General features: G+C 37.0%; 1 protein-coding gene across 2 annotated transcripts in view; it reads right to left on the bottom strand.

The window, feature by feature from the left end:
- LOC122721144 (epidermal growth factor receptor) overlaps positions 1-25653 on the bottom strand; it is a 166062-nt gene that overhangs the window by 96562 nt on the left and 43847 nt on the right. Inside the window, exon 1 of one of the 2 annotated variants that reach the window (XM_043948457.1) lies at positions 3321-3544. The exons of the other annotated variant lie outside the window; for it this stretch is intronic. The gene's annotated coding sequence lies outside the window, so the exon portion shown is untranslated. Of the gene's footprint in view, positions 1-3320; positions 3545-25653 lie in introns of those variants that run through there. 2 annotated transcript variants of the gene reach the window in all.

Below are 25653 nucleotides of genomic sequence, written 5' to 3'. Positions count from 1 at the left end.
TGCCCAGTTTGCGTGGTGGTTCTCACCTTGACTTGTAGCCGTTCTTGGAAAAACAACGAGACCAACGATCACGGGGATCTGCTCGTACGGAGGAGGAATACTGAATATTTTTGCAAATACCAGGGGCAATCTGGCTGTGTTCGATTTATTGCCGGGGAATAATTCAGGAGTCAGGCTGACATTTCGTGATTGACTGAGTTTCAAGTGATCGTTCCGCGAAACCTTTGAGATCGTAAAGCGGATATTCATGAGCTTCTTGAGAGCAATCGATGAGAAGATACGACTGTTTTGCCAGGTTTTTGCCGCCAATACGCTTTCTAAAAGGCGAAAATCGCTTTCTTTCACGTACGAAATCGCGGTTAAACAGTGGGGGGGTTTTTTTTTTTTCGAGACCTCTTATTTTTGAATTATAAATATGGCGATAAAAGTCGTTGTCTCGTAAATTTCATAAAGAAGAAATTCTTTTTTTGACCTAAAAATTCGTATGATTGTGTGTCCTGGTTATTTAATTATCCAAACTGTACCAAGATTGTACAATATCTTATGTTTATTCGCGGAATAAATTCAAAATGATCGAATACGCGATTAAAGAGATACTTTGAAAGAAAGGATTTTCAAATGGAGTTATATAAAAAAATTTCACGATTATCGAGCCTCACTGAAAAAATATCAACGAAATTGCTAAAACGAGATGAACGATTATGTTCATCTATCATCGAATCTATTTTCCAAATAAATAATAAATCATTGAAAAAGAAAGGAAACATATTGTTACTTATTATAAGATAAGATATATAAGATCATCACAAATAATACAAAAACGAAAAGAAATCTAAATACGAATCAAACTTTTCATTGTTGTATCATGTACAAATAATATGATATCGAAGAGTTTTCAAGATAACATTCAATTCTTCTCTATGCATCCCTTTCTTTTTTCAAAATAAGTTATCAATCATTTCACGAATAAATATTTTATATAATAAGTTTTAATATACATGTATGTATTCGTGAAAATTTTTGGAAATTCTGAAGACAAAGCAAATACAAAAATTGGTATACAAAAATGTTGGTTGAAATTTATTTGTTAAGTTATAAAAATTGAAATTTGCAAGTTTGCATAAATGTTTCGATCGACATTTTGTATACTAATTTTTGTTACATCTTATAGAATATATTACCATTCTGTAACAATTGAAATTACAGATTGATGCATAGATAGATAGAATGAAAGGAAAAAAAGATTTAACATTATATTATGTAGATATAGTATCATAAATAAAAGATATTTTGAATTGAAGCAAAAAAACGACAGATTATTTTTCACAAATTTTGAATTATCGAGTGTAATGTATCGTAAAAAAATATTCTGCAACTCGTTTAAGTTGTAAGTTTTATGCGGATCGGGTAAAAAAATGAGTGATTTATTGCAGATTTTCAACCTGCTTCTATTTATACTGTTTTGTATAATATAAATACGAAGAATAACGTTGTTTTTTTTCGATGTAATAACGCCTACTCAAGCACAACTAACAATCACAGAATATATCTGGGACATAAAACATTCAACATTTCTATCGTTTCAAGTATCAAGGAAGTAGAAAGGATTATTATCCCACTTTAGATTCGTGGCAAGCGAGCCTAGAATACAAAAACTTAAAGAGAAAACAGTGTAGACAACAAAGCAATTCTAGTACAAAATTGATCTCTTGTATATCCTCTATGGAATCGAATTGATTCAAACAGTACAAGGTAAAAGCAATCACGAAAAACATACGCAGGACGTTTCGTTCTTTTCTGCAACAAAAAAGGAAAAGTGAAACTAAGTGAAAATAATAAAAGAAGTAAAGAAAATATTTTGTTTTAATAAATTTTCATTATTAAATTACGAAACAAATTTTAAATACATACGTAACATACCAAATAAAACATTACTGAATTACGAAAATTTAATTAAATTTCTCCTAAAATTGTTTAAAAATGAAATTTCATATTCTTTAATATGAAATTTGCTAGATTGAGTATCTACCTATAATTTAATTAACAAACTTGTAGCACTTTTCTTTTAATTTCTATATAAATTCCTTTTATTATATTTTGCCGAAATATCCTGTATATTTCCAACTGCAAAATAATAGAACTAAAATTCGAATCGCGAGTATGGATAGTCGTCCGTATAACGATCAATCGTGATCGTAAATCAGGCGAGAGACAGCGTTACCGTTTGCCAAGATTCCGGATCTGTTTGGGATACGCGATCGACAGAAGTGTCGCGTGAAACGAGGTCGATTCAAAGGGGCCGATAAATCGTTCGTTCGAGAAGAACAATACGCGAAATTGGTGTTGTTGCGAATCAAAGAAGCACCGAGCGAATGGATTAGTGAAACTTTCCATATTGCCAAATACCTCACGAATGATCTCATAAATCGCAATGTTCTGAATTAGAAACGTTTTTAATAATTCTTGAATAATAATAATAAAATATATAGTAAGGGATATTTCTGTTCATAGTAAATCATGTGTCATGGTGTGTAATAATATATTATAAATACGAATAGCAATTTTGTAAAGATTCTTCTGGATTATTATAATATAGATTAAGTCTTATTTATTAAATTATAAGCAATTGAAGTTTGTGTTAGAGGAAGCAAGAAGAAATTATTTCTCGCTCCATCTAAGACGAAATTGCTTATAATTTAATAAATAATCGATATTTTTGTACAACAACTTTTGCACTTATTTAGAACTCTAAAATTGAGTTTTAAATGTAGCACGAATATATTAACATTTTGTACATGAAATCAATATTAAAATCAATATTAAAATAATGTTGAAGATTCGTAAAAGAATATTGAAATACACGTTGTAATATTTAATAATTTCACGTCACTTCTAAATACAAGTTGGTGTAAATTTAATCATATAATAATAATTTCCAGAATAACTTTCTTTTATACCCGGAATCGATATTCAATCTAAAATCTTCTTCTATCTATCGTACATATATGCAATACTCTATTATTTACTACGACGTTATTTTTTATTTTTTCTTATCAGTCTTTTATCACGGCGAACGTACGTATTCGTGTTTAATTTATTGATATTCTCAATAATCGATAGAATCTCTAAACATTAGCCATTAAACTGCGCACATACTTGCTTCTTATCAACAACCATTCGAATGAAAACCATTCGATGAAAACTTTACAACAAGCAAGCGAAATAAATTTTCATGCATCTACAACTAACAAATAAGATAAACAAGACAAAAAAATAATAGAGAAAGAGAGAAAGAGAGGGAAAAAAAGATCTTCACTCACCGGTAGACGCCATCTCATCCATCTTCGTTTCCTTCGAAATCTTTTCTCCTCCCAATTCGTTTCCTGGATTGGTGAAATTTAATTTCTCAGGCGGTACACGAAAGAGAAGGCTGGCTGGATTTCTTTTTGATCGTGACAGTGTCCTCGAGGATAAATTGCGCGCTCGTCTCGTACGGATAGACAATAGGGCCAGAGGCGTGGAACGTGTGTCGCGAGTAAAATGCCTGAAAATTGCTCCCCCCGGGGTGACATTAGACTCGAGCCGCCACGAATGTGCGTGACAGGGCACGTCGTTTAACGTGTAATTTGTTTGGCTGATCGAGGACAGGCCCAGAGGGACGAAGTTACATCACGCGCAATAATTCCAATTTTTCGAGAATTATTATTTTTAATTTAAAATTTTTTAGAACAATATTTCAGACCACGGTATGAGACATTGTGAAACCTTTACTTGACGCAGTAATCACGCTCATCTCGAAAAATTTATTGAAAAATGGAAAGGCAATATTTGGAATATTTATAAAACTTTAAACAAGTTTCTCATATGATCAACGATGAAGTGATAATTTTTATATTATGATTCACTCGAAGAATTTATCTAAGAAGGAAAAGGAAGATATTAAATTTAAGAGATAAAATTTTTCGCCTCGATCATACCGATCGATTTTAATAATAACACGTAAAGTAAAATATCTCACTGCCACGATCAATCTCATCTCTCTCGCCGACCTGAAATCAAGCTTCGAGTATAGTACGTTCCAAAACAGATCGCTTCTCACGACCCGTATCCTTAAAACGAAATCAAGCTGCTCGCAGTTCAATTACGCGCGAGCCATAAAACCGTTCCTTATCGGGTTCGTTCACGCTAAAAAAGGAAACCGTGTTCACAACAATACCCCGCAATCACTTGATTCCGCCGGTGAGATTGCACCGTTAAAAGATTACTTCTGAAAATTGCCACTTTCCTTCTTCACGTCACGATTATCGAGATGAAAACGCATGTAACAGATGTAAGTTAAATATTGGAAAATAAATCCGGAATAATATAATCGTCCTCGTTAAATTCTGAAATTCGTCGATATTTTGACGATAAAATAGAAACTTGAAATCAGGATTAAAAAGTGTGATCATTGGAGAGAAAGTGGCACGAAGATGACACTTTGAAAGGAGAAGGGAATAACAGGTGTTCGATTTTGTTGTATCGTTTGGATCATCTCTGCTTCACCCTCGCAATAATATACAACCAAGATCCACTTTTTCAAACAACTTGAAATTTCGTTAAATTCAAATTTTCAAATTTTCAAACGTCCAATATTCATTTTCAAATAAATACATAAACGTTCAGCAGACTTTTTTTTACCCTCCTCCTTCGAGGACGGTTTTAGAGATATGAAACAAACAATTTTTCCAAAGATATACTCGAAACATTTCCAATCGTCGTTCCCTGATTAAAACAAAAAATCCGAAAAAGGGGTGGACACAAAGCGCCGCTTAATCACTTTGATCCTTTCCAAAACTCCAGTTTCTTCCTTCCCAAATATCCAGAATATTTCGAGCCGCGGTGAATCTCGTTCCGAGATCCACGATTAAAATGAAAATCCCCAAGAGGGGTACGTTCGAACGCGGTTCGAACGCGAGGCCGCGGCATCTGCAGCCTCTCCAGGATAATTATTTACGTCAGATAGGATCTCGACTGGGGTTCCGCGGCGGGAAACAAAAGAATCCAAACGTAGGGAAAGGATAGGAGAGTGGAAAGGGAGAGAGAGAGAGAGAGAGAGAGAGAGAAGGGGTTGAGGGAGGGAGAGAATTCCGAGGACAGGGCCCACGCCGCGTTTCACGTTTCCCCGTGGACGACAGGAGTCCAAAGGAGTTTCAGGCCAGAGGATCAGGCTCAGAGCCTAGAACGTTCGGCAGACGCACTTTTTTTACCCCCCCTCCCTCGATACGGTTTTAGAGATATGAGACAATAGCCCCAGAGAATCCTCTCTATGATGGCGAACACGAACCCGACCACGACTTTTATGGCTCGCGCTCATCTCTCCTTATTATTCCTCCTTCTGATAATACGTTATGGAGTTTATAGTGTTATACACGGTTGAAATATAACAATATAACAAATATAAAACACTCGACGGGGTTGATATTCGAACGAAATCTCCAAACGAAATCACCTGTAAGAAATTATTATTACTATTAGTATTATTTAATGAAATATTAGCCTGGGAATGTGGCACATCCTCGAAGGGAGGAATGTGAACCGCAATCGCAATTAATGAAGAATTATTCCTTGGAGGGGGCACGCGCGCGCTTTTATACTCCGCGATGCGTGGATGGGCTGTAAAATCGCGTCCTGGATATATAAGCTGGTGGATATAAATGCTTGGCAGGGGCCAGACGCTGTAAACAACGTTGATACAAACGAGCTTGATAATTGAGGCGGCTCTTCCTTGCATTACTCTGTGTACATACACATACACGTGTACACACCGCGTCGTAATTCCTCGAGCAATCTATTCCTAGAACCAGGGATAACCTCGAATGTTGATTATGTTCTTCGTAAAACGTGTTTACGAAGGATTGTATGCATCGAAAATGATTTAAATGCGTGGTTGATATCGTCGCTTGAGATTCCTCTCGTGAAATTTGGAGGTTTCATTGAAATCATCGACACGGATTTCGCTTACATCAACGTTAGTTTCGATAATATTGATCCAATAGCCATAATTATTAAATAAAATCGACGATAATTAAGTTGTATATTAATACAAATTAATACTATAAAAATCTAATCTATCGTTTGTCAATATCTTTGTACATTAAAAATAATATGAATCACGATGTATTAAAATCTACACGATGATTTCAATTTCTTTTAAAGGATTATGACGACAACGAAAATTTATAAAACCATTTATCTTTTTAATATCTCCAGTTGTGTGAAAGACCCTTATCTTATAAATTGTAAAAAAGAGAAGAAAGGTAGAAGAGAGAAGAGAACATTAAAAGGAAGACTCGATTCGTTTGTTCGACGGTCACCTCAAGATAGAACGATATCCATAACAGGATCGAGTTTGTTTCTTAAAATTTGCTGGTCGAACGATCGCGATGCTTCTAGGCCGATAACCGGTGCACTTTTATCGGTGAGGAACGTTAGCCTACTACGGAAAGAGTGTCGACATGCAAAGTGAGAGTGCTCTTATTCCGGAATATCCAGTATTTCCAGTATCGACCACTGGCGCCGTTCGATCGATTATAAATTCTGAACGCGGCAGATTATATATATATAAACTTTTTGATCGCTTAATTACTTTTAATATCCGAAGTTTAACGAGCAAAGCATTCCAGTTGAGATAAAATAGAGGAAAATTTATATTTTCTTGATAATTGGTGGTATAACATTTGTTTTGAATTTTAGTGATTCTTGATTTTGAAAAATAATCGACCGTGTAGGGAAAAATCAAAAGAAGGATAATTGAGGATAGATTTCGAGTTAAGTCTCTGATAAGAGAGGTTTATATAACGATATTTATATATCGTTATTATATAAAGGAAAATGCTTAAAATGAAGCTGAGATAGATTATAGAAATAAACTAAAGAAATTATTGCTTTTCTATTCATAATTATTATTAGAAAATTCAATATATTTAGATTAGAAATTAATAGAAATCAAGCCAGTGAATTCGTGACATCTAGTGAATTAATATAAAATACTTTATAATAAAAAATTCCATTAAAATAGAATAAAAAGATTAATCTAGAAAGTAAATAAAGTGCTCCAAAATAAAATGGAGTACAAAAGAAATGCTGTATCAAAAAAAAAAAAAAACTCTCTTTTCAAAAACTGTAAAACTGAAATTTTCCCTCTTGAACATTTTCTTAAATTCTCTCTCTTTCAAATTACAATTCTTTTCCTCTCTTCGTAACAATTCTTTCCCATTCACAAGAAGCTTCATCAGCGAATCGACAGATACGTATACACGTATCACTTTTCTCGCATAATTTCTCAAATTTCTCAAAACAAACGTACGTGACGGAAAACGGAAACAAAAATCGTTGTGCAAAACTGTCCATCAGGCGCGAACCACGTCGTGAAGGTAGGGAAGGTGTCGACAGAAGGACACCTTTCAAAGAGAAGGAACCTGGTCGAAAAGTCGAATCCGTGTCCAGGACAAAGGAGAGCGGCGGCTATCGCGAGGAGAGGGAGAGGTCCTCGAGTTCTCAGCGTGTGGCGTTGTATCCTCGGGTTGTAAAACAACTTGTAAAACGTGCGCCCGAGATGCGTTCTGTCAGCTCCGGTTCTGACCCTATCTGCACGGCAAATCTATAGAGGAGTCGGTGAAAAACACGACAAATCGCGCCACCAATTCGAATTATGACACGAACCTACATGTAAATTATGTATAAACAAAGAGGATTTGCATGAATTATCCTTGTCTCGAAGGTATGCCATTAAATTTTTGAAACCCGAAGGAAACTTTGGATAAAATTGTTTCGAGTTTACCAATCGATTTATCATTTATTTTTTTTCGAAAAATTATATATCGTATCTCCATATACCTGCGTGGAATAATAAATAACAAATAAACGTTCTTAGTTTATACAAATTTCTTTATACTCTATATTCTTGTGTTTTCACAAAAAACCAGCATGGTAGAACGTTATTATACAAAACTTTCTAAAATTCCACGGAGGCGATAGAGTTCAAGAACCTTTTAAAGACCGAGGGCAATTTCGTACAATTAAAAAATAGCGAAGAAGAAGAAGAAGAAGAAGAAGAAGAAGAAGAATCGAACTTGTATTATCTATCCGCGTCCAATGTATCGATCAATCTTCGCGCTTGTAACTATCGGCCGAGGCCAGGGACGTGCTATTAAAATTATACAAACTCATTTTTCAAGGGGGTCCCTCGACGGCCGCGGGCAATCACTCGCTTTGAGCGGTATTCACTTAAGAATCGGGCCGTTTAACAACGTGGTATAAAATTGCCGGGAGAAAAATGAATTAAGTGCAGACGCATGTCGCGCCTGACGGTGGACAGTTTTCCATTTACATAAATGCGAGCGCGTTATTTTAACGCGCTCTATAAACCGGCATGCAAATTGATTTACAGAGTCTCGAAGTCTTTCGTGGAAACGTTGATTTTCAACCGTTGCTAGGTTGAACCGTGCTAAGCTCGCTGAATCAGCAGTTACTTTTGATTTAGATAGCATTGTAACCTTTAAAGTCTCTCAATCTATGAATTCTAACTGTCCGCGATAACACTTGGAACGTTTTGTTAGGTAATACGGTTCGCCATAACAGATATACCGTGGAAAATTAACTTGAATCGAATACGACAAAATTTATATATTTTATCCCCTTTTATAGCAACTGTGTATTTTTATATGTACGAAATTTAAAACTCACGTTTCAAAGAGAATCATTCATCTACAATAAATATTGTTATTATACCTCTAATAAAATATAAATTTTTTACCCTCGATAGTATCATTGAGTGTCGCAATCTTTCGATAAATTATTTGAAAAAACATGTACACCTATATTAACAAAACATCCTTTCTTTAAGAATCTTAACAATTTTGAAAAAAAACTCGAGATAATAATTCGACGAACACACAAACTTAAAGAAAGAAGCGGAAAGAGAAAAGTCTCCCTTTCACCGAAACGAAACACTGGACAAATTATCATCCCTCCCCATCTTCGTCCAAAAATCCGGAGCATATCTCTCTCTCTCTCTCCCTCCTTCCCCCGGCCAAAGTCGAGAGAAGCGCCTATCAAACATACGACTCCAACGAAGGAGTAGGAAAACGACACCCCCTCCACCCTGCTACCCCGACAGGGTCAAGATAATTCGTTAAAATGGAATCGCGTCAATCTGAGCCTGACACGTGTATCCCCCTGTTAATCTACCCTCCCGATCTAAACCCCCTCCCTATTACACAGGCAAACGGACCACTCTCCTGCCCCGAGCAGACTCGTTCCAACCATTTATACATACGCGGAGGCACAGCCGTTCCACGAAACGGCGCGGCGACCACCGGCCCGTTTTGTTTTTAAGCGCCGGATTTTTGGGGCCCGGGCTAACGAACACCCGATCCTTATCTCGCGGTCCTCTCGAGCCTTGTGCATTACCGTCCTTCCTTGAGGTCAGTCTCTCGGGATCCGGTCCGAGTTGGACGCGTGAACTTACCTGGAACAAAAAAAAAAAAGGAAAAGTTAGAAGGTTTAGGCGAAGGTTTAGTCGGGGAATAATCGCGAGGGCACCCTAATTTAATTGCTTGTTAGCAAGCTCGTTCTCGGGCGAATTTAGACGAAAGTACGAGCGATAATAGGGCTACTTGTGTTTTTTGGGGGAGAGGGGGAAATTAAATGGTTATTAACATAAGTAGAAATGTAAATATCAGCCAGAAATTTGGAATTTTTTTTTTCGAGCTTTCTTTTAAATCAATGGAATCGAAAAACTTTTGAAAAACTTTTAATCGAAAATTTTCAAGAATTTCTTTTATCAAGTATTACGGAACATAAAAAAGTAAGAGAGAGAGAGAAAAATGAACGTATTTTTCAAAGATAACGTTATCCTTTCGTATATCTATCAAGGTACCCATTTTTAATTTTTCAGGTGCATACACTAGTTATTGTATCTGTTTGATCGCAATTTCATTGAAATTGCACAGAGCGTTCCATTAAAATCGTATCTCGTTAAATTGAAACCGTCTTAGACATCCAATCGATCTTAGATCGTTATGCATCGATCAATGGCCTATTCTCCTCTCAGGTGTCTACACGAGACATTAACATTTACATTAACCATTCATTTATCTGCCCACAAACTTTGGTTACATTAATTTTCGTCCCACCCATCAGGACGGTACAACCAACCCCTCGGATTAGCGAAATAATTTATTACACTTTCTCTGTACGATGCCACCTACACTGAACCTCTCTCGATCGAGGAAACTCAAATCGCATTCCTCGGTTTATTCGCTATCTACCTTCATGACGCGTGATAATATTTATTATCTCGGAATTTTGCTTGAATTACGATGGAGAAGATTGACGAAAATTCCTTTCTTTCTTCTTCTCCTTCTTCTTCTCTCTTTTTTCACTCATCAATTTCGATTGCACGGCGTCAATGTAGCATCCATGCGCGATATTCATACCGTTAATGATTTAATATTATCGAGAAAAATAATATCACGGCCGGGTAAATAATTGCTCGAACGTTGATATTCCGTGTACTGGCCATAAAATTTAAGACGCCACGTGGTGATAAATCTTTGCTGTTAAGTATACGAAGTGCAGCCTGTCCGACAGCTTCTCTTGGCTGCAATATTTTATTCAAATTTTAAGTTATTGCCCGCAAGAAAGCCGTACGCTATATTTCCCGATCTTCTCCGTTCGATCGTCAATGTTTCGTTCGAAAAATGACTCTTCCTCCTCCTCCTCCTTCTCCTTAGGAGGAGGATAAAATTCACGATAAAATTCAACGGCCATCGAAAAATCCAAAATCCTTGGAAGGAATGAATATCCGTGGCTAAATCCGTGGAAAAAATTAAAACTCTACAAATTCTCTCGACGGCTAATTTTTTTTCAAAATCCTTCTTAACCTTCCGAGGGATTATACGTGGTCAAAAAAAAAAAAAAAAGAATCCAAGGATCCTTCGAATGAGTTGAGGATTTCGTGTGGAGGATAACGCTCGATTCGCGGCCACGCTCATCCTTGGGACGTAGGATCGTATTTCTAAGTGTTTAAGGCGAGTTTAGAAACGCGCTACAGTCTGGACATTAAAGATATTAACTATCGTAAGGCCCTCCTGGTAGCGGCCGTGAGCGAAAGATTCCGGATATTTCGGTCACTGACTTTTTTCACGTCCTTGCTATCTCCTTTTGCTAATGGATCCTAAATGCGCATTCAGCCTCTTCTTCCAATTTGCACGGCCATGCTATTCGTTGCTATGCTTCTAGACAAGTGTACTTGGAAATGGTTTGTCGTTAAATAAAATTTTAAGTAACTGAGTTAGCGATAAAATTAAGTTTGTAAAAAGATTTATAATTATAACGATTTTAATAAATTATTTCTCTGCATTATTTTTAGCATACAATATAATGGAGAGGATTGTTTTATATTGTATAAAAATAGAAATACATTTTTAAATAATTTCGAGAAGACGTTTCTAAACTTTTCAAAGCACGTATAAGGTGGAGGTAATAAAACAATTTATAATAAATACCATCATTATTCTAAACGTAAAAGTTTATCTTCACGTCTTGGGTTAATATCCCTTTAAATTCGAAATATGGCGCCCTTTCACGCGATATCGCGGAAGGATGTTCACGATGAAGAGGATATTGCGATTAAGAGTTCAAATAATTTAGAAAGATTATTGATCGATCGAAGATTATTTTAGAATCGAGCGATAAATATTACGAAGTATCAGTTTATTTAAATGCTTTTACGAGCGCATCGATGTGTTTTGCTGATTTTTCGAACGGTACCGAGCCGATAGCGAGTGAAAGGAAGGATTTCAATACTGCGCTGCACCCGTAAGAACAGTTTAGAAATTCGAGATCGAGTAAAGGGAAAAAATTTCAGCGGGTAATTACCTGGAGGATATTATCTGGAACAGTTAATATTATGATACGAAAATATTTGTAACGGGGTTGAAAAATTTTCAAGAAATTTATCGTCCGTATAGAGAATATTTTCCCCAACACATTTATTACGATATTTCCAACGATATCCATTTCATTTTTTTAATTAAGAAATTTTTATAACGTGAAGAATTCTTCCACCGATCCTACTAGAATTATTAAAACACGATGTCGTAACATCCACGGATCACAAGAAATTCATTTCATCGAGAATGTATCTGATTGTAATTAAGAGATTATTTCAATCAATATTCCAACTATATGGAAAAATTCATTTCCACTATCAAACGTAAACATAAATGTTTCTCAACGAAAATGTTTCTCTTATCAGAGCGACGCCACACCACCAGTAGAAATACAACTTTCGTCGAAGCTTTGTTATCGAAAACGTGGAGAGGACAACTATTAATCGTGATGAACACTTACTACCTATCCACTATCGTTCTCTCTCTAAAAACCATCGCTCTTCTGCCCTTCCTCTGTCCCCCTTCTCTTTGTCCTCACCACCTCTGCCTCCCCAGCCAAAGTGCATCAGGCCTCGAGATCGAGACGTGGAGTTATAATTGCCTACTCGGCAAGTCCGACATTCCACGTGCGTTAAAGTTATCGCGATTGAATCGCCGCGTACGCCATAATGCTCCTTCTTCTTGGCCCTTCTTCTTCTTCTTCTCCTCCTCCTCCTCCTCCTCCTTCTTCTTCCTTCTTCTCCTTTCTTCCTCTTTCGCTCGTTCCTTTCTACCCTTCAACCGTTTTCTTGGTCTTCTTTTTTCGAACGGTGTATTGCCTGAATCCGTGGCACCAACGAAAAGAAACTGGCGATATCGAGGAAGATCTGGATCGGGAGGACGATCTATCGCTGAGAAACTCGGTACATACACCCTGGTATTATATCCTCGTGCTACGTCCTCGAGCTTGTGCGATGTAAGGTGCGCAGGATCGATAAGAAAGGCGCTTACTTAATTTCAGAATTATCGCACGGCGCATCCATCTTCACCCGGTTGACATAATTTGAGCGTTTAAACGTTACCTTATTCGGAATGGAAGAGCAACAGGTTTTTAGATTGTCGTTCGAGATTTAACATTTATGGAAAATAAATTCTTCATGGTGGCAATCTGATGTTTTCTCATTCCTTTTTCATTACGAATATAACTCTTTGCATATTTTTTTTTTTTTGAATATTTATTTCTGGCTTAATCGACTTGTTCAAAGAACACTGATGATCAAACGAATCAATTTTATTTTTTACTTTGAATGAAAACAATCCTTTTTATATTTATTCCAACCGTTCCTATTGAAAACAACGTTTAAAAATAACTACTTTCCTATTTCAATTTCAAATAAAATCTTATCTCGTCAAATCTACGAGGTTTCTCGCTATCTCGCACGGATCACCGTGCGATTCGAATTCACCTCGTGCGAATACACTTCGAATCGGGCACCCACGACGAGGAGGGTCGTCGAAAGGCCAGGCCGGGCTCGCCTCTAATTAGAATAATTAACGAAGCGGCTCGTCGCGGATGATCGTTCGGCGACCATTACCCCCGTTCCGCGGCCCCCTCCGTCCTCGGTATTTTCATAAGCACGCGCCTCGACCTTGCTGGAATCCATCCGTGGTCGTCGAAAAATCACTTTAAAAGGATTCCTCGGCCGGTTTCAGCTGCGGCGGATAAATAAACGCCGCGAGGGGGAAAAGGATTAAAAGGAAGGAACGGAAAGGGAATCGGTGTCGAGGAGCGAGCAGTGCCGCATTCTGGCATCGTGTCGCATGCAAATATCCTTCGAGAACTGTTTGTTCCAGGTGGCACGCACGCCGATTGCCTTTCCTTTTCGCCTCGTCTCTTTTTTTCGTTTCGCGCGAGGGGTAGGTCGAGCTTAAAGTATCAACGGACGTTCCTTGAGCGACAGAAATTAGCCTCGTAGCCCCTCCCTCCCTTCGTGGATGAGTTTACGATATTTCGGATCCACCACGCTTCAGTCTTTTTCCTTTTTTTATTGAAATTAGGTAATGGGTATCGCGATTGATATTTTCGTTTCGTGACAAAGTGGGTATAATAAATGTGTTATAGAAATATTGAAAAGGAAAGAAAAGAGAAAAAAAAAAAAGAAAACGACGATGAATGCATTAAAACATATCGTTTTTTCGGAGCGTCGACTCGCACGATGAAACCAAAATTTAAGCATCGTCTGCTGCATGCATAAACATAGTTCGACCGAACGACCCTGGATCATCTACGTAAAAATCCGATTTATACGCTGCTTCTCCCCTTCTGACAAATACGAGATCAGAATCGATCACATGCAAATCGCCTTATGCTTTCCTCGAAAAACGATTTCATTGTGAATTCACTCTCACGCATCCTTTTCAAGAATATTTTTAAATTCGTTTCCTCCTTCGATAACCGATTTTGAATTTATCCCAAGGGATACAATTCGAGATACAAAATACAATTACTCGTCAAACACCATTACAAAAATTCAATGGAAAGATACGATTGCTAATAATTGATCCGTGAAACCAACTTGGATAGTAGAGAGAAGAGTAATAATTCGATGGCGTGCAAGCAAACCAAGATACGAGACATCGCGTGACTCAGCCATTGTCCTGAAAAGTACGGATCGTATTGACCTGCCATCACCGACCACCACCGCTGACCTTCGAGCATCGACAGCCATTAGATTGCATCCCGCGCAAAAAGAAAAATCCATCTCTTAAGAGCAATGCTTCTTCTCGTGATTAGCGCTTTTGTCGGTATCCTTTGTATCGCAATCGATCTTCCGAGAGAGATAATAAAACATTCATACGAGTCCAATGAGTTGGCCGAATTCGATGATGAATATACGCCAGGGAATCTTAATTAAAATTCTTCCTCTAACTTATTGCGAATCCCTTAACTCTGAGGTGCTAAGAATGAAAGAAATAGAAAAGGAGAGGGGGGAATGGAAGTGTAAGAATTTAATAAGATTTCGTTGTTATATTTTATACTTATTGCCCGATTGTCAAACTGTTCTAAAAGCGGGATAGAATCGTCGTATCGGGCTCAATAACGAGTAACATTCCCCGGTGATATCGCCTTAAGGCTTCACGTGCATGAAACGAGCAGTTTTCCAATAGTATTTATAAGAAAGTGCATAAATTACACGGCAGTCGGCGGTATGTTCGTGTGCGGTATGTTATGCGAGCTTGTTGAGACGTATTGGTAGTTGAAGAGTGAGTAACTCGAATTGCTTCGTTTCATTAGACACAGATACGCTTGTCCTTTGAGTTATATTGACCGTATTGTGCGTTATAAATTTGTAACTTCTAATTACATGTTCAATTATAGTGACTAACTGGGATAATTTCCGCATTGATCATAAATTTCAAGATATAAAAGTTGGTTTTAATTATATTAAGTGTGAACGAATCGTCAGGGTTTCCAATTCTTAATATTTATTACAGTGTTTGAATTATGCATAGAGAAGAATTGTGAAAGAAGGATTTATTTTTCAAACAGGCGGAAACTAAAAATATAATAAAGTAAAAACGTCTATTAGCTAAAAGTCTCATATGTTTAAATAATATTGTACAGTTTTGAATGTTAATTACTTTTTAGATTCCAAATTATCCAAATAATACGTAATTCAATTTAAAATTGTTATTTTATTTATTAAGCGGCCAATAATTTTTTAACACAAACATTTATTTATTTAATTATCTTTTCTTCAAAATTCATTTATTTTACGATATCTAATACGTGACTTTTAGACGATCTTCATTTTTATCTTCCTCTTATTTTCTTTTTTTTTTCTCTCTCTCATTTTTCCCAATACAATAATTCTACTCTATTTTTTCCCAATTACCAACGCGTATAATCGATTCCAATTCACATTATTATTAATACGTCTAGAAAACATTATAATATAAATTTCAAAGAAAAATATTTTTCCTAGCCGCACAAAGAATCCAAATTTCCATTATATTATCCAAACAATATGAAAACTGTTACCTCTATATCGTGTATGCAAATCAAAACCTCTCGCCGTGCAATTTTCCCAGCACAATCGCGGGGCTTAACCTTATCAAATGGTAATACGACCACGCGAGAGATTAACCGTTTGCTTGTGTATCCGCTCAAGAGATTGCAGCGCGCGCGGCGGCAGCGACGGCAGCAACGGCAGCTCGTAAGCTTTTCTTTCGACCGCAACAACAATGGCCATGGATCACCCGGTATAGCAGCTGTGGCTCGCGAGCGTCTCGGACAGCCTTGGGCCCGTGGTTATGATGTTCTTGTTATTAATTTGTTTTGCGCGCTACCCGCAACACGTCGTGCGGAAACCAGTTTCTCAAGACGTATAGGATTACCAAACGGCACGACCTGAAGAACCCAGCTTTCGGAGGAGGAGGAGGAGGAGGAGTGACGTTACCTGGACGAAAGCTCGTCGGTTTTAAAGTTGTCTCGGATACATTTCGTTTAATTGATCGATCGAGAAGCCGGTTTCGAATTTTCGAACGCGAATTTCATTCGATCGAAATAAAAAAAAAAAAAAAAAAGGAACGTGGATGGAAATGGAAAGAGGAATTATAGAAATATATGTACGTATTAGCATTCAAACAAGCGGATGGATCCTTTCCTGGAAGAGTAGAAAAGGAAAAAAGAGTGTTAATTCGACGAATCGGAATAGAAATAGAATAGTTTCAATACACGGTCGAGTTCCGCGTGTCACGGCGGCCATGTTGGCGATAATGGCGGCGCGAATTTCGAGCGAACCTTATTGACGTAACCGTAACTAATTTGTGAATTGACATTTCTAAACGAAAGAAACGGTTGGACAAATGGCGTCTTTTAATATGGAAGATTTCCAAGTCGAGATTTTTTCTTTTTTCTTTTTTTTTTTTTTTTTTTCAATCTCGCGTTCTCTATGGCGGTGTGTGTGACGGGTATAGATGCGCCGTTTCGACGCGGTTCTTATTTAAAATGGAATATAGAGCGTTGTGAGAGAAGGATAGAGAGAGGAAGAGCCGAGAGAGGTACGAAAGAAATAGCTGTCAGCTTTGTCAGTCGCCGATACCGTTATCTCTCTAGGTCTACCTGTTCTTACCTAGTCATACACACAATACACCGTCACAGGAACGTGGAAAGGGGGAATGTGGAGGGGAAGAAAGGAAATTATTTAGACTTAAGGTAATGCGGGAGACAACGGGAGATGTTAGAAAGTCTGTCACGGGTCGAGGTAGGAGTTTTGACGCGGCGAACGTGTTGCTTTGATTCCTTTCGAAAGAGGAGGAAGAAATTTTGTCGGTCGTTGCGTAAAACGTAGCGTAACTGCCGTTTAATAGGATGCATAACGAATCTGATTATATATGCCATACTTTTTTGTAACAGAGCACGCATTGTGAAGAGAAAAAATGATCGTTTATGAAAGAAAAGATTTTTAAGGAAGAGGAATAAGCTTTCCTGGATACGTGTGTCCTAAAACAAAAATTAATTGCAAAATTTTATTTTAATTGTTGCAATTTTTTTCATAAAATACATACTACATTATAACGTACATTACAATTTCACGAACACGAACACGATGCAACGTTTTGCAACGTTTCAGAAATAGAAATCGTGAATAATAACGAAAAAAGAAACCGCGATCGATTAACAGAAATCGACAAATGGATGAATAAAAAATTTTGTCGCGAAATAAAAATTGGCAAGTTTTTCCTAGAAAGTTGCGCCTCGAAATTATCGATGCACAATTTTACTTTGACAAAACTTTTCGATCGGAACGTTTACCACGAAAAAAGGTAATTCAACGGTTTCAAAGAAACAAGGAATCAAGAACGGTACCCAACCTCGTTTCGAAAAGTGTTATTCGCGGCTGGCCGAGTGCCACCACTTGCGTCAAGGAATGCGTTCACCTGGAGGTCACTGATCGGCCGAATCGCGTCTCGATCTTTCTAGCCGGCCGCTGGCGATCAGAGGAGTAGTCTCTCTTTCTCTACGAGGCGATTATAAGGAGGAGGAGGAGGGGGGGGGAGGAGGAGGAGAGAGGCGCGCCTCCCCGATCGCAAAAACCTTAAAAGGTTTAAAGACTACAAATTCAGGCCGTGATACACGAGGGAGGGCCCGGTCTTGAGTCATTATTTATGAATTTGGTGCGCCGAAAAAGGCTGCCCCGAAGGAGATCCCTTGGCCTGGGTACCAGGCACCAGGCCGAGATACGAGAAAGCCAAGAGAGGCGCTCTACGGATTTCAAATCGATCCGCAAACCGGATAAAATATTTTATGGAGAACGTGCTTTAATGGCCCTTACGACGAAGGGGCCTCCGTGGCCGCATTGATTTGTGGTTACGGAGGACGACAGACCTTATCGATTGGCCCCGTGTCCCTCGTCAGCCGATCCGTTTCCACAGAGAGATTGCGATATCGCGGAGCTCCGTCCGTGCTATGTCCGTGAAACTTGCAAGAATTTCGGAATTTCAACCGCTCGTTGAATCGCGGTATCGGGCGAGTGTATAATGCTTTAACGAGATTAAAATACTTTTTCGATTTATTGGATATTTTGTATCGCAACGACGCAATTTTAATTCGTAATTGGATTATGGATATACTTGCGCGCAATTTCAAATTTGCTTTGAATTATTTGGATTAAATATTTTTTAACCTTGTTTCTCATAAATGTACGAAGATTCGATCTCTGATTTGGATTAAATATTTTTTAATCTTATTTCTCATAGATGTACGAAGATTCGATCTCTGATAACAATAAAATAAGTACAGACGATTTATAAACGATCTCTTTAAACATTATTTATCTTCTTCTCGTTATTTCAATTTTAAAAACCGGTTAAAAAAACTTAGACACTTCTACTATACGAGTATAATGATTAAATAATCTTTTTAACTTTAAATAAATATCTTTCCTCAAATTACAAAAAGATTTAATGACTCACAGGGGAGAGAGCACACGATTCCTCCTCTTTAAAAATCTTTAAAAAAATCTCCTTGCTTTCAGATCTTGCATACCTTCTTCTTACGAATTAATTTATCGCGGTGTTCGATAATTGTTAATTGCTGGTGGCCGGTCTCGAAAAGAGCCGCTTCCGGAATTATTTATTAATTGAAATTCATAATCGTGCAATCTGGACGCGAAGGAAAGAATATTATGGATCGTCGTTTATTCGACCAAGTGGCGATGGTAACACGGCCATTCTACGTATTACGTATGCTCGATCTGAATTATGAAAGCAATTAATATGGACCAGTAGCCGATACAACATGGAGAACCGGTACGTTGTCGTAGATATGCGAGAGCCTTATTTCCCGAACGATACACGCGACCAGCCCATGTGTGTATACGTGGCGACCTCTCGATGGATAGACTCTCTGAGAGCCGTGCTTTTCTCGTGGTAGGTGTCGTTTCGTTCAAAAAAGAGAAACGCCCTCTATATCCCGTATTTATGAAGAGGGATCGAGCGTTAACAACACCCGCTTGAAATCGCGCCTTGTTCCTCCTCCGGCACACAATAAGTGGAGTTGAGGTTATATGGATTCTATAGTACGTTCAACGAGTCGAATCGAGTAGGATTGGTCACGTGGTGTATACAGGAGATTCGAGATTATTGATTGGCGATTATAAATTGATGATTTTTAACTATTGGTTTTCCAGTAATGGAAAGTAGTGGTAGAATTTCAGTTTAATAAACAGATTTGATCTTTTTATTTAGAAGATAATTGCCAGTAAAGTATTAAAGATTTCTTTCTTTTTCGATACTTCGTCTAGTTTCCCCTAGATTTTGATTCCGTGGTTTCGTCGAGATCCAATGTTATTTTTAACATCGAGTTTACTATTTAATTTTTTTATGGATTTATGAATTTTATTACAATTCTATACTTGCTGTATCAGTTACACTTTTTACCTAATTAGAATCTTACATAGTTCTATCTAAAGATTAATTAAAAATTACGAAACTTCCATACGCTTAACGTGATTAAAAAATTTAACAACATCTGACAGATTTTTTTGCATTAAAACATCAGAGACCATACCTCACGATATCCCCCTCAAAAATGATTAACGAAATATTCAGAATATTTTTTTCCACAAAGGACTGGATAAATTAATTCCACGACATCGATCGGTCAAATTAACATATGCTTTCCCCGCCAGTGTTTAACCATGCATGAGATAATTGACAGAGGATAGAAGACAGACATCCCGTAGACCTGTCACTTCGAAATTAAGTGTCATTCTATTTGGACTCGAACCTACATCTTGCTCATCTACGATCCGGCCTCTTGGATTAATTTCAGATTAAATCGTTTCCTGACGTGTTTCGAAAAAAAGAAAAAAAAAAAAATTCGAATATCGTGGCTAACCAGAAAGGTTAGCCTCTCGAAAGTGTCACACAAGGTTTATACAAAACGCGTCGGTAACACCCCGTCGATCGTAGGAAACGGGCAGCACGCGTTCGACGCCCACGTAAAAAGGCGGAGGAACGTTACGGTGCACCTTAAATTAAATCGAGAGCCTGTGGCGTTACGGTGGCGTAATATCATCCGCCTCGCGAGTGTCTCGTAAACTATTATTGCCGTGGACAAAATGATACCGTAACGACCAGAGACTGGCTTCCGGTTAAATCTCTATACCTTCCGGAGGAGCTATTTTACTAAATGAAAGTCCAATCCGTTTCTTGAGAGATTAATAAGATTTTTGATATTTTATGAATATCATTAAGAGGAATATCATTTAATTTAATTTTTCGCGATGAAATTTTAATCGTTAATTGTTAAGTGACGATTTTCAATTAATACCATGAAACTCAGATTTAAAAATAGATTATCGATCCAGCCATATTAGGCTTTATGGAGCTGGTACATTAACGCAATTGCAACTGTCACTTCTAATTACTTGTTTATCGAATAATTCCTATTAGGGGAAGTGGAATTTCTAATTCGATACGCTGAAGAATGTTGATTTCTTGTGTTCTAGAATGTTGATTCGATTGTTTAAGAACACATCGTAATCGGTATAATGAATTCTACGATATCTGCATAGAAATTTTGTCTTGTGTGATTTATATTGAAAAAAAAAAAAAAAAGAAAAATAATAGTAAAACTAATTAAAGGACAAAAATTTAACAATTTGCAAATATTTCATATTCTTTCATCTAATACTAACACGTAATACGTATGTATCTATATTAATGATAATATAATGATAATAAGTAGGTAAGTTAACATTGAATTTTGTAGAGCAGAAATAATATTTCAATTAAATAAATTTAAAATAAATTTAAACAAGCATACAGCGCAAAAAACTCCAGCCATATGAAATATTTCGAGCAACAATAAATTTTCGATATATATTTTGTCGACTAATCAAACCGCCATTCCAGAAGTAAAGCCAGATAATATCTGGATCGGAATGAATTTCGCATCTAGCTCGTTAGTCCAGACGTCTGTCGAGAACACCGGACCCTGTTCGAGGTCAATGGACTTTCGATGATTCTTCAGAGGTCTCTAATGGAGATTTATTATTCTTCGAAGATCGTGAACGTTTCGGTAAAACGTTGATGATACATATTGTTCCAGATCTTTTAAATTGCGTTGAAACCATGAAGAATATTCCATCATTTGAATAAAAAGTGATCCAATAATGTCTTAATAATTAATTATATTTAAAATATACGTACCAACGAATCTTTGAACGATTTTAAATTCAACGCGACTAATTTCTTTTTTCCTTTTTAAAAGAAATTTCATCTTTGTGTATTTAATATTATTTAAATAATTGAAGAACTTCACTTCAAGTTGGGTCATTGTGAATATCTCGTGTCTTCATTCTTTCGAGGATAGATCTCACGAGAGAAGACATATTTCAAAATTTGTGGGATTACCTTGCAGTTATCTCTTCGAGGCTCGAGGTGTCTGCCAAATATTAGCACAGCCGGTGCAGCTGTCTTATGTCGGATCACGCTAATATTTTTTTTCTTTCTCTCTGATCGATTTTCAAAATTTGTCAAAAAACGACTTCAACGATCCAGTATTTTCGAAGCAAATACAACAATTTAATTTATTTGATTCAATGTGATTTGTCTCCTAAGTGAAAGGGCCTAAAAAAAAAAAAAAAAATTTGAAGACACGTTGATAACATGGCGCCGAAAGAAGAGGAAGAAGAAGATTAGATAAACATTTTTAACTTATGCAACCCGGAATAGAAGAAAATATTCAATAATATCGTGGATTTACTTTGATCTGTTATCACTTATCTTTATCACTTCACTACTTTCCATATACAAATTGTGAAGAGAAATATTAGCTCTGTAGATCTAATCTGGTATTTCATAAAATTTATATTTATATACGTGTAATTCGTTTTATAAAAATTTCTACTTTTTTTTTATAAAAGCAGAATCTCTTACAAACGTATATCAAGTAAAATCTTATTATTGAATATATAAAATAGTATGTAAAATGTTTAGCATGAATGCGGATGAAACGTTCATTCGCATTAAAATGAAAAGTGTACAGTAATTAAATTTGAGCTGACGGTAAACACGATCGGCCATGTATCTGGGAGTAATTAATCGATGAGCTGGAACGTCGATAAAAATCTCGATGAAAAACCAAAGAAGGTTTGATGCAGAGAATTTCGAAAGAGTTTGGTACCGTTAGAAGGCATTAATTTGCCGGTGAAATCGATTACAGTTGGGAAATCCATATCGTGGCAGCGTCAATCAAATAGCCCTGCTTTTATCGTCTTTATGAACCCACGCGTAGCTCGCTTGTCCCTTTCTATCACAAATTAAAACGTTCCTCGAGATCGTGCTCCATCGTGCTTCGTTCTTTACAATCGAAAGCGTTAAGCGTTTATATATCCCATGATGCAAATGATACCGTATCTTGCTTCTTCCATTTGGATAATAATAATTGAATGTGCTCGATTGTAATTTGTATATGTCCACAGTGATAAATATTTATACACGTTTCGAGAGACGGTACATTAATCCTAAAATTTTTAATCAAAATTAAATTTAATTATATAATAGAATTATATAAAGATATGAAAATAAAAGTTCAAATTTATATTTTAACACATTTAAGTTAAAAAATCTTTTAGAAATTGGAAACGGTATGTAATTTTATAAATGAAAATAAGATTTTTGATTAAAAATAAATTATAAATACTGTATATTCTGGTAAATAAAAATTTAAATTGGATCGTGAAATTACAAAATCTTTTGAAATATATTATTAGATTTAATGTCTAGATTGAAATAAAGTTTTTAAAATTTGTTTCCTATTCATAATAGTAAAAATGAGTGATTTAATTGAATTTATATTTATTTAAAAATGAAAAATGACGAATATAATATAAATCAAAGTAATTTTAAATGATTTATTCTCATCTATCCATTAAGATACGAATAAATTTGCTTTTTCATATCAACATGATATTAAATCAAAATTACGATACAGATCAGATTATACGTGGTATTTATGCCAATTAGTTTGCCACTCGTGCAAATAGCGAACAAGTTTAAATATTAAACCACAAATACTAGTTCAAATAGAAAACTAACTGATTTTTAAATTATATTCCTATAATAACATCTCTTTTTGAATTCGTTTATAAAAAAGATTTTGCGTCGCACAATTTTATTATTTCTTTCGTCATTCAATTTCTAAAATACAACAAATAAAATAAAACAAAATCGACTTTTATATTTTTCCTCCATTCCTTCTAAAAGAAATTTATTTTTTTCCTTTTTTTTAATTTATTTAATTTGCATAACGCGACAATCGAATCAAAGTCCATTGTTTGCTATATTCTTTAAAATTTTTTTCTTTTTTTTTTTTTTACTTTGGCACAATAAACGCCGCCTCGATTTGCATGGAGCCGCTACGACACGGAAATTGTGCAAGTGCAATTTAATAGAAACGCTATCGGTCGTGGACAGGGAAAAGTGGACGGCTATTAGTCGGCGAAACCGGACACTGGACCGATCGTTTTCTGCCCGAGAGACCGAATGCACGCACACCGATCTTCGAGAGACGAAGAAAACAGAAATCGAATCAAGTCACGTTTCGTGGGGCCAATAAACACCGTTCGCGTATCGTACGTGGAGAGAAACTCGGAACAATGTGCATAGGTGCAACCATAAAACGATAATCCAGTTTCGTTGTCCACCAATTAACGTCGTCTTTCGAGAACCGTTATGCGAGGCCCGTGTTTCCTCCGTGCGTGGCGCGTGCCCCGGAAATTGAGGATTAATTGCTCGAGAAGCGCGTTCAGCTTCACGGTACATCGATAATGCGACGCTGCACCGGTCGAGGCCGGTCGTCGATCAAAATTGATTTTGGGCCCGGGTTCCCAGATTCCCCAATTCCCATCTCCCACCCTGTAATTTGCACGGTGCACACGATTACTGCTTCCGGTTGTATGTATGATGCATGCACGCCGATCCGGCGTAGTTAAAGGCCTTCGATGCGTGTCCTTAACGGTATAATTTTAGGGCGCGTTACGCGGTAAATTCGAAGGATTTTATAAATGTATGGATATTTATAATGCTTTAAGCGAGTGGTTGCGTTAAATCATTGAACAAGTTTCATTTCAAGAATGCGTAACGTTCTGTATTCGAGATGCGTACGAACGTTACATAGGTATTCGATCAATTATGATCAATAACCATTAAGTGATTCCAATATGATTATAACCAGTTCCAAATTTGTAAAAGTCAAGATCGAAAATTAATCTATCGCAAAGATTAAATTTAACGCAAATTATGTATTCGTTATTGGTTAATTATCCAAATCAATTATTATAGAATTTTAATGTTACACGTTTACGCCATATTTCTTCGTTAAAATGAAAAAAAAACGAAAATTTCCTTCTTTCCTACAAACATCGACCAAAGTCGATGTCGATAGATTCACATTTTTTCCTTCCCTTCCCCCCTGCAAACGGTGAATTTCTGGGGCATTTGTGATTCTTGCACTTGGTTAGGAGGGCCCAGGGGCCGGCAGCCGTGCCAAGAATAATACATTAATGCGGTGTACCGACCGCGTAGGGGCCTTAAAAGTCCAAATTCGGCCGTAATGCCGCAGTTTCGAGTTTAAAGATCACAGGGGCCCCCCGAAATTCTCCTGGAAATGCATGGAAACATTGGACGCCGAGGACGAAGGAAGGAAGGGGTCGTGACATGGCCGATTCCGAGCTGTGATATGCTCGCGGCGCTTTCGGCGGCTCGCTAAATTTGGTAAGACGACTTGCTAATCGCGAGCGATACTTCTTGCACGCTGGTTTTCAGGTAGCCTAATTTGCGTCGTATGCGTAGCCCCGTCTCCTTCCAACCACCGTTTCGTCTCGTTCCCTCGCCCAGATTGAATTACACGGGCCCGGGACTCGTCCATTTTTGGACGGTCAACGACGATTCGTAATGGACGTGTAACATAGATTAGTGGTGATGTACGGCTTCTCGGTGAAATATTTATATCTCTCTTTAAAAGACGTCCACTCGTCTCTCCGGTTGATCGTATATATTCTTGTGGACAGTATGACAGTAGTGGCTTCTGGATGGATCTCGCATACCGACAGAAGAGATCGTGGATTATTAGCGAATATTAATTTTGAAGATTCGCGGATGGATAAGGAATATGAAGAGATTCGAAGTAGCCGATGATTAGGTATTTTTTTTTTTTTTTTTT

The sequence above is a fragment of the Apis laboriosa genome, unplaced genomic scaffold (assembly GCF_014066325.1).
Source record: "Apis laboriosa isolate Shangri-la unplaced genomic scaffold, ASM1406632v1 scaffold14452_cov158, whole genome shotgun sequence".
In the NCBI taxonomy this organism is placed as follows: Eukaryota; Metazoa; Arthropoda; class Insecta; order Hymenoptera; family Apidae; genus Apis; species Apis laboriosa.
Note: the sequence above shows the minus strand (reverse complement) of the source record. Positions and strands in the feature narration are given on the sequence as shown.